We start from the raw sequence: 11,086 nt of genomic DNA, 5'->3' as shown, positions 1-11,086 counted from the left end.
ACAGGTGTAGATCGGTCTTCGCGGAATAAGCCAAATAATGGCTTATGATTGGTCACAAACATGAATGACCGCCCCAGAAGGTAATCTCAGAACTTCATTACTCCGAATGGTGGCGTTACTCCAAACACCAATTCCGAGTACTCCCGCTCTAGCTGCGAATAATTCCGTTCAGCTAGAGTCAGCGTTCGAGAGCGGAACCCTAGAGGTTTGTGGACGCCAGTAGCACAATTTGAAAGAACCGCTCTACACCATGTGAAGAGATATTGCACTCGAGGCACAGCGACTTGGCTGAATTTACATGAGTAAGCATTTTGGCATGCCGGAGGGCTCTTTTATATTGTTCGAGTTGCTGTCCTTCTTCGATGATCATTAACAGCGGCAATCATACTTGAGAAGGTCGTTCAACGGAGCAAACATCGTTGCCATGCTCGGAAGGAAATTGCATTAATAAGCGAGGAGACCGATGCAAGACTGCAGCTCGCCTACGTTCGTCGGGCTCGATGCCTTCAGCACAGCTTCCGGGTTCTTCTCCAGTGGATGAAGTCCGTCGCTGTTGATTTTGTCTCCCATGTAAGACACTTCCGGCTTCCTGAAGGAACACTTACCTTTCCTCATTTTTATGCCACCGTCACGGAAGCGTTGTAGGACTGCCTTGACATTGTTTCCACTGTCGCATTTTCTTTCTGCCACCAGAACATCATCCAAATATGCTTGTACGCCGCCTCACCACCCAGCATACCTTCCTTGGTACGCTGGAAGATGGCTGGTGTGGACAACACTCTAAATGGTAGGGGGTTGCAGCAAGACAACCCTTTTCGGGTACAGATGGTCGTCAACTTCTTTGACTCTTCAACCAAGGAAATCCGTTGATAGCCGTCAATTAAGTCTAAGATGCTGTGGACGTCTCCCTTGTGCAGTGCTGCAAAAATATGGTCGATCAATCGAAGGAAATACCGTTAGTAACCCATGCTGCGTTCACGGTTATCTCGTAGCCGCCACAGATCCTGACAGATCCGTCCTTCTTTAGCACTTGAAGAATAGGTGATGCCTATTCTGAATGAACGACAGGAAGCAGCACACCTGACTCAGCAAGGCTTTCCAGCTCTTTAATCACGTTGTGTAGCATTGCGCGCGACTGAGGCGAAGCATTGAAAAGCTTCGGAACCGCTTTTAGTGTCACGCAGATGTGAATGGGAGGAACATTGAACAGGCCCAGTTTTGGCTGGAACACGCCTTGATACTGCGACAAAGTTTATTCCATCTCATTTTTATCTCTTATGCTGGTACGTGGCATCCAGACAGTGTAGGGCTCGAATGAGGTTGCTACCGCGGAAACACGGCCGTCAAAGAAGAATTACGGTCATATAGGTAGTCAGAGTTTTGCCCTTGAAGGCAACTGTCAGGGTAAGCTTACCAGCGACAGGCAGCGGTCCGGTAGCAGGATAACCTTAGACCTGTGTTCTCAATATGAGGTCACTTAGCACGGTACCTGTTGTAGACGTCCCAGGGTATAACGCCGGTGACCCGGTGTCAATTTTGATGACAAGGTCGACGCCTTCACAACAGAACTTGCGCCTCATAGTACTGACGATTTTTTTATTTGGCACCGACGCTTGGCTTTTAGTGATAGTGAACAGTGGAGAAGAACACACGTTGTGTTCTTCGGGGCTACCGGTTAAAGTGAAGGCGTTTTGCTTCTTTCCTCTTGACCTACACGCTACGGCGAGGAGGAGGAAATAACTTTATTGAGTTCTCAGGAACCCCTCCCCACCCACTCTTGGTTTAGTGGTCGGCAGGGGTCGTGGGCCGCACCCACATTGGAACGGGAAGTCTGTGAGCCAGATCAGTGGCGTTGGGAAAGTCGGGGTGCACGTCGGCCCCCAAGTGGGCTGGAAACCACTCGACGATGTGATGACCCGTGGCTCCCTCGCTGCTGAGGACGGCCGCCGCTTCCAGCGATATCGAGCCCGTGGCGAATGCTCTGGCCGCCGATCGCGAATCTATATACACGTAAGGACGTTCGGGGTCCCTCATTGCGATGGCTATTGCTACCTGTTCGGCTACATCTGACGTTACCCCCTTGACCGATGCTACGTTAATGATCGTACCATCCCAGCGGATCGAGACGGCCACGTACCGGTCGCTGCGCCCATACTGGGCCGCGTCTGCAAATGCCGCCAGTCCCGGGCAGTTGGTGGTCGATTTCAGCAGTGCTCGGGCCCTCGCCTTTCGCCGCCCTTCGTTGAATTGCGGGTTGAGGTTTCTCGGAAGCAGTGCTACCTTGAAAGTGCCCCTGACCACCGCGCTGAGCGCGACTTTGCGTGCGTTGCACTCTGCCTCGGCATTTATCCCTGCTTCTCCTAGGATGCGCATGCCGGCCCTGGTGGTCGACAGCCGCACGACCTGTGTCTTGGTCTGTGCGTCGATGATTTCCGCTAATGAATTGTGGACCCTTAACCGATCAAGCCGCTCCATGCTTGTAGTGATCGGAGGACCTAGCACCCTTTGATGCTCTTGCGCATCAGTGTATCTATCTTGGCCGCGTCTCTCTCGGTCCATTTTAAAGCTGAGGCTACGTAATTAACGTGACTCATGAGGAAGGCCACGCTTCAAGCACTCCGCAGTATTGAACTTGTAGGGTTGTACCGAGGGGGTTTTGCTTCCACACATGCTCTACTATTTACTTTCTTGCCAGATTCTCGTTTGTGCTGGTCGCTTCTCTCTCAGCTTATGCAGTCCTGGTTCAGTGTTCACGTCGACGCATTTTATTAGGTTATGCCTTGACCGACAGCTGCTGCCAGCACCATGCTCTCAGCTTCCTTCAAGGTCAAACTAAAACACGAAACCAGTGTCTTCCGCAACTCTGTGCTTCAGATTGCACGTACAATCTTGTCCCACACAATGCGGTCCAAGAAGTCACCAATGTTGCATTTGTCGGCCACTCGGCGGAGCTCGACGAGAAACTGTTGGGCTGATTCATCTTCGTGTTGGGCACTAGTAAAAAATCTGATATTCTCTGTGACCTCGTTAGGCCTGCGGTCGTAGAAGTCTCCCAGAATCTCAACATTTTCATTGTTGAGATGCGAGGAGCGCACCGCGAACGAGGAGTGCACCGCCCACTGATGACGTCAGGCGACCTTGATCCGAGAGCGAAAAAGTGCTCTCTTCTGGGCATCTTCCGTGGTGCTGTCCCGTTCGTATTTAGGACTGAATGCGAATGACGTATGAAGTCCCCTTTTCCTAGCCATCAGCGAACGGTGGTGCTTGGTACGACATTCCAGAATCAGGGAAGCACTTCGTCTTCAATGTATCGGTGGGTTTCTCGTCGCCATTGCTACAACCTGTCAGGGACGGAGCGCCCCATCCAAGGCACACACCAGACGAAGGCTGCCAGAACAAGAACGCTTTATTTTCTGGCTGCTATCTCTTCATAGCCGTCAAATCAAACAAGTAAATTAAAGTACAGCTGAGAAGAAGCGTAAACAAGCGCTACCAAAGGGCAGCACGGTGCCAAGCGTGCGCACTAATGGCGCAATCTACCTTGCAGCATTGATGAAAGAGCGCAGACTCCTAAGTCATGCAAAATTCACCATTGTTTGTAGTTTGTTAGTGCTCACTATATAATTTGGCGCCGCGATTCCATTGTCTAATGTCTTGGGTTTTATTTTAAATGCAAAGCATTGCTTGGCGGACATTTGCCACTTTGACAGTATCTATCTATCTATCTATCTATCTATCTATCTATCTATCTATCTATCTATCTATCTATCTATCTATCTATCTATCTATCTATCTATCTATCTATCTATCTATCTATCTATCTATCTATCTATCTATCTATCTATCTATCTATCTATCTATCTATCTATCTATCTATCTATCTATCTATCTATCTATCTATCTATCTATTTAGCTGCCTATGTCTTTGCGCTCTCATGCTTGTTTCCTTAACTTGGTATGCACGACATTTGCGACAGTATGACAAGAGTGTATGACGAACATAAACGGTAGCTCATGACATGAATGTCATGACATGTGTGTCGTGCATGTCATAAAACAGGCGCCTACGTCTTGGTGCTATCATGGCCGTTTCGTCTACTTCGTAGGCTCCCCGCACACTGCTTCGCATAACATCGATTCCCACAGGGCGTTGGGTCTGCCGTATTTTTGCTTTAGGACACGCTGAGCGGCCTGCCATTACAGACGGATGACTCTGGGGTATTTATAAAACATGCCGCGCGGGGTTATGTTATTCAGCAACCATTAATTGGAAAGCTTGTAGAGGAGGCTGGGATGAAAGAAATGGTGTGTCTCCTACCCGTGTTGTTTTCATGTCGCACTGATGTGGCATCGACTGGCCGCGGTTCGTATCAAATGTCGCATTGAACACTCCGCTGAGGCCATAAGAACACCATAGTCGAAAGGTAATCCTTACCAATGCGGCTCCAGACGTAAGTCTAGATTGGCGTTCTTTCTTTTCTTTCAACTGTATGCTAATGAACCATATATACTGCAATTAATATGCATCTAAAAATGCTGACCTTACTAGTTGCCTTGTTTTCAGCTGAGAAAGCATATTGCCAAACCAGTTGATTATTAAGTAATTGCGTTTTCTCTTCTAAGATTTCTGCTCTTCTGCACGTGCTTTGAGTGAATAACTGCGCCTCTACTCTTTGTCGCACTTATGTTCTGTTGACGCAATGGCACTGATATGTATTTAAAATGGCTACGAGAACAACAGTACCTTATAAATATGGCACAATTTATGTGCCAAACTAGGTCATAAGCGCCAACTATGCCAGCCACTAACTCTGATTTTCACAGAGGATGTCCCTCTAAAGAAATGCGGCGAAGTACGTCTAATCTTTGAGCACACTGCTATCTTAGGCTTCAAATTATAACGTTCATTGAACGCGATTCATCGAAGATATATTTTGAAAGGTCTAGGGCCGATGCGCGAAGTCAAAATATTTTTCTTTGACCATAGGATAGCAAATCTCAGCTATTTCATTCTTTACTGCCGAAATTGCACTGCTTGGACTAAGGGCATAGCTGCATGCATGTTTGTCGCATTTCATAACGGTCAATGTTTGCCCGCAGTGTACTTCATTAAACAAAAAGGTGTCCAGGAGCGAGCCAAAAGACTCGTGACGGCAATTTCAATGTAAGGCCGGACGAACTGTCTAGCTTAAATTTAGCCCTCCCATATGGCAACATGAAATCTTGTATTGGGAAGCAAATGTGCGCGCAATCAAAATTACGTAAAGCTTCCTTGCATCTGATAAAGTTTCGCATAGAATAGCAACAATAGTACCAAAGGTATGCTGCGTAAAGAATAAATAAATATTTCTTTTTCGGTGCAAAATTTTCCTTCCTTTCGAAGCACCTGCAGACTACATCCCAGATTCATTCAACACAGCGCCACCACGTTTAACAATCGTCGTATATGGCCTCCCAAATAAAATTTCATTGCAGAGCACGTATGTTGTCAGACATGAGACCATGGTGACGCTTTTAACTCACTTTATGTGAACTACATTTGAGAACTTCCACGGCGAACTTGGGCTATCCAGGGAGCACACGATGCGGTGGTTAGGCTGAGACTACCAGTGCCCACGTGGGAGCGGCCCACAGCTCTGCCTCTGCTCTGCCTTGGACCTTGTCAATGAAGTTATTTGTCTGTCTATCTGTATGTTATGTTTTCTCACGTTCTTTGCTGCGAGACACGCGCCACAAAACAGTGAAATATACGAACCACGTAGGCGATGTCCAAGACTGTTGCGCCTGCTGTTTTCCGCCGCCTGTGGGGTGTGTTGTCGCATATGCTTACCAAGCTGAGCAGAACGCATCCAGCCGCACTTAGCTTTAGCCCAGAAGAAACAAATGCTGGAATCGTCTGGTGCTGTTGAAGAAAGAGCATCAGTATTCAATTATAGCATTAAAAACCTGTCAACGGCTCAATATAACAATTTTGGTCTTCCAATGCCGTGAAAGAAGGCTGACTGCGTTTTCAATATAGTACGTTTGCAATGCGAGTGAGGACTCGCATCTTCGTAAGGGCAAGTCTGGGCGTTTCATGGACACATCAACAAAGGCAATTGAAATTTGATTGAAACTGTAGCGCCACGAAATTTTCCCTCGCTTGTGGCTCTCCCTGTTGCACTTTGAGCAGTGGATAACGCTTCAACTGCACTTTGCACAATGGTCTTATTACATATATTCAAGCCTTTTACGTGCCAAAGCAGCCAACTATTTATGTGGCACACCATAGTTGAGGACCTTTCATTTATTCTGACCACATGAAGTTCTGTTGTGTGCACTGAGTGCATGTTGATCAGGCCTTTTTACAGGGAAGCTATTTACCTCGAGCCCCCGTATGCATCTCCGGCATGATGCAGGGGAGGGGTGGGGTGCGGGGGTCGGCTTACGTCTATATCAGGGACACGGTGCGTAGACAGGAGTGAAGACGGGTAAAGAAGATGGGGAAATAGTCTGGTCATGGTGCTGCAGCAATGAAGGCGCGCAGAGGAAAGGGGGAAAGAGTGTACCGCCGGCGCCAGTGCAAGTGGCCTTTACTTCTGTAGTTATAACGTCGCGCGCGTCGGATGCACCGGTACAGCTGCAGCAGCGGCTGCGAGGCTGCGGAAGATGCATGGGACGTGCGGTGACCGCGGCGGCGCTTGTGTCGGTGGAGTGTGATGTCGTATAAACAAAAATACGCGATTTAATTTGTGAAGTCAATGAGTTCAACCCTGCATGCAGTCTAAATACAGTTTCACTGGAAATCCGTCCCCATGTGAATGTTGCGGTGCCACGAATTGTCTTGCATAGCGCCGCCTTAGTTTGCATAATGCAACCAAAGCGGTCAGTCTCAAGCCCATAACCTCGTGCTGAGAAGCGCAGTACCATAGCCACTGACCAACCAGGATAGGCATGTGTAAGAGTGATCTTGTGTAAGCAAGCAATATTTTGCGTCTTAAGGTGAGACATCCTTACACCGAAACGAGCTGCAGTCTTTCCTGCGTCGACGATTTGCCGCTCTAAGCAATTCGGAACGCTGGTGACGTCTTTTGGGCGTCTTAACCGCATCGATAGGGACATGGTGACCGGCATTCAATGACAACGACGGCATTACCTTCTAGCATGCCCGATTACGGACGAGTACTCATTTGTTAGGACCAGGCCGTTCTCTCCACCTTGCTGCGGCCCACTAGTCCTGATGGGAGTGGGGGAGGGGTAGTGAATTTACGAAAAAATGAGATCTTTTACGAAAAATGTCCACTCACGAAGCTAAAACAGTAATATCAGCTAGCTTGCGATGCCCACCGCTGCAAACACGAGCGATATAGACGAAATATGCGTATCTTCCAGGGTCGCGCAAGTGCGAACTTCAGTATTTCCGCCAAGAGTAAGCGTAAGTCAATTCGCAAAACCTAAGCAGCCCTCTCAGATGACTTCATAAGAGGAAATCCCTACGATAGGGATGTAGCAGTCTTACGAACATAATTATGTCTATCTGCACCGCTCTAGCTGACGCGAGCAAACGTCGGAACGTACTCTTGCGGCTCATTGACCAGAGACTAGAACTGATAGCCGAGGATGGCGTGCGCTCATTTCTTTGCAGTGCGCCCTGATTTGTTATCTAAATGCGCATTCAGCTCTTCTAGTGCATAATTTTATGGAGCGTGCGCTGCAGTAGACTGCATCAACATTAATGCTGTGCAGCGAACTTCTGCTTAATGTATCATAGACGGTGTTTCTGTTCTGTATGCGCGCAATGGGCTTAGCTTTCAGAATGGTCATGACGATTTATTTGGTGTTAGCAAATAGAAGTGCCCGTCTCTGACAACAGTCAAGTTTGTCATTAATGTGTTCTGAGCACTTCTCGGTTATCTTTGTATAGTTTCAGTTTATTCTTGCTCATAAGGCTGCGGATGATTATTTTTGTCAGCGCTTTGAGACTACGATCCTCCATGCCAGATGAAATAATAAAGAAACGCCTAAACGTTGCAATTATCATAAGTTTGTACTAATGCAGTATTCACTGTCGCCTTCCATGTTATTAGTCTCAGCCTTATATTATTTAGCTTACAGTTTCAATTCAGCGCTAAATGAAAGCGACGTAGTGTCTCTGCCTACGCTTTTGCTTATTCTGTGGCGTAAGATGTGAACGAACGTATGTGTACGACAAATGGCAATCCTGCCTGTGATACGAAGGGTGACGTCAATACAATGATGGTCTCTGGAGAGGATCAAGGGGCTGCTTTAATAATCATCAAGGGACCAAACCATTGCAATTCGTAAGAGCAACGTCGTCCTCCTCTTTCTCCGCTCTCGCTTCCCCCGTATTTCACTTGCAGTGACGCATGTAACTGTGACTCTTGCAGTGACGCTTTGCAACATTCCTCTTCTCCCAGACAAAGCACTTCGGGTGAGTCACTTCTGCCTCTTGCGTGTGGATGGCTTCAGGCGGGCAACATGCGTCACCTGTCTTGCGTCAACAGCTGCCAGTGAAAGTCAGACGTGCAATCGTTTAGTTCACCTTGATTAGACGATCAAGGATGACTAACTGCCCGGCATAGTCGGCAAGCAGCCTTTGGCTCAAGCCAAAAAAAAGTCCAAAAGGAGATTGGAGTTTATAGCCACACGAAGTCACCGGCAACATAGGTAATTGGGTTGGTGATGACTGTCGTAGCGTCTCTTACAAAGTCCTTGCGCGGCCAATGTACGTAAGGGGCAAGTCGACGAGCCTCTTCTGCTCAGGACAAAGTCTCCGGAATCGAGGAACCGTCATGGAGGACCAAAGAAAAGATGGTGTCCAGCGTATGACGATGTGGGCGCACGTAAAGGAGGAAGAAAGAGCTGAAACCGGTTGTTTCGTGTTTCGCAGAGTGGAAAGTGCATGTCACGAACGGTAATACTTCATCCAGTTCTCGCGGTGTGAAGCGACATACATTGATAATAATGCCACTAGGTGTCACGAGCCAGCGCTGAGGAAGAAGTTGGGACTGGAACGCGCGCTCGGCAAGAGGCTGGCGCTGAAGAAGTAGAAGCTGAGGACGCCGGCTTGAATTATTGCACGCCATCTTGTATAACTGTCTGCTTCGCCGACGCCGGGTTCATCTTCCATTGTCTTTTCGAGAGAAAACTGGTGGAGGTGCTGGGTACGGTTCATCCGATGCCACAAACCCCTCCTGGTAGCAGGAGTACCAGTCCTCTACTAGTGAACACACCTGTTCACCGGGCAAGCAGGAGAATCCGAGGGTTGCCTCCGGACTTTGATCATCTCTCCGCAACAACATCGATGCCCCCACAAACCGGTACGGAAGGAACGTCGACATCTCTACCAACCATTAGGCAAGATACGGTCACAATGGCAACTCAATATCTGCTGCAGAATCTCCGCGTGCCGAAAGTGTTCCACGGGGATATCTTCGCGGATGTAGAAGACTGGTTAGTCCAGTTTGAGCGTATTGCCGAGATAAACGAGTGGAGCGACGCAGCGAAGTTAAGGAACGTCTACTTCAGCTTGGAGGATGGTGCCCGCACATGGTACGAGAACCGAGAAGGGCTCATCTAGTCGTGGCTCGAGTTCCGTCGTGCCTTGCTGGAGACCTACACCAATGCTGATCGCCGCGAACGAGCCGAACGGGCGCTCCAATCCCGCATGCATCTGCCGAATGAGAGCATGACGTCTTACGTCGAGGATACGATGCGCCTCTTCCGTCGGGTGGACCCAACCATGTCCAAGGAAAAGAAGCTGCGCCATCTAATGCGGGGAGTTAAGGAACAGCTATTTGCTGGCCTTGTTCGAAGCCCGCCGAAGACCGTGGCTGAATGCCTAACCGAAGCCACCACGATGGAAAAGATGTTACACCAGCGCTCAGCTCTCCATGAAAGACAATGGAAGATGAACCCGGCGTCGGCGAAGCAGACAGTTATACAAGATGGCGTGCAATAATTCAAGCCGGTGACCTCAGCTTCTACTTCTTCTTCTTCAGCGCCCGCCTCTTGCCGAGCGCGCGTTCCAGTCCCAACTTCTTCCTCAGCGCTGGCTCGTGACACCTAGTGGCATTATTTTCCACGCCAAAAGAAAGGCATCGACCCGATGCTTACTAAACTAGAAAGTAGAAGTGTGAAAGTCGTATGAGATCGGAGGCGCTCCGCTCCGCTAATCTCACAGACCTCTCAAACCCTGGCAGTCCAGAGGGCTCGCGACAGGGCCGTCAGGTTCCACCTGATGGTCCCCGAGTGGGCCTAGCCAGGTGGCGTGGCGTTTGCCTACGTCTCTAGTGGACAAAATAAAGTTGTTTCACTCCCTCACTCACTCACTCACTAAAGCCAGAAAAGTGTCACTTCAGTTACGAAGAGCTGAAGTTTCTCGGGCATGTCGTGAACACCGACGGCGCCCAGCCTGACCCAGACAAAGCATCTGCTGTTGCTGCTTTTCCGACTCCTCGTGACAAGAAAGCAGTACGCCGTTTTCTCGGTCTGTGTGCGTACTATCGTCGCTTCATCGTTAATTTCTCGCGCATCGCCGAACCACTCATACGCCTCACGCGAGAAGACACACCCTTCGCTTTGACAGATGAGCAGGACGCAGCTTTCACCGAGTTACGGCAACGCCTGCAGGAATCACTCATGCTCGCTCACTTTGACGAGGACGCTCACAGCGAGATGCATACCGATGCAAGCAACATCGGTCTTGGCGCTGTACTCGTTCAACACCAGGAAGGCGTCGAGCGAGTCATCGCTTACGCCAGTCGCATCCTTTCACAAGCCGAAATCAACTACTCCACCTCCGAGAAAGAGTGTCTAGCGGTTGTGTGGGCCATCATGAAATTTCGGCCTTATTTCTACGGTCGCCCTTTCAAGGTGGTGACAAACTACCATTCCCAGTGTTGGTTAGCCAAATTACGAGACACGTCCGGGTGACCTGCTCGGTGGAGTCTCCGTCTGCAGGAGTTCGATGTTACATCGTCTACAAGTGGGGCCGCGAACACGAAGATGCGGACGCGTTGTCGCGCGCTCCCATCAAAACTTGCGATAACGACATGGACGAATACGGCGCATTCCTTGGGGCCCT

The sequence above is a fragment of the Dermacentor albipictus genome, chromosome 7 (genome assembly GCF_038994185.2).
Source record: "Dermacentor albipictus isolate Rhodes 1998 colony chromosome 7, USDA_Dalb.pri_finalv2, whole genome shotgun sequence".
Taxonomy (NCBI): domain Eukaryota; kingdom Metazoa; phylum Arthropoda; class Arachnida; order Ixodida; family Ixodidae; genus Dermacentor; species Dermacentor albipictus.
The sequence above is the reverse complement of the archived record's forward strand: the minus strand, read 5'-3'. Positions refer to the sequence as shown.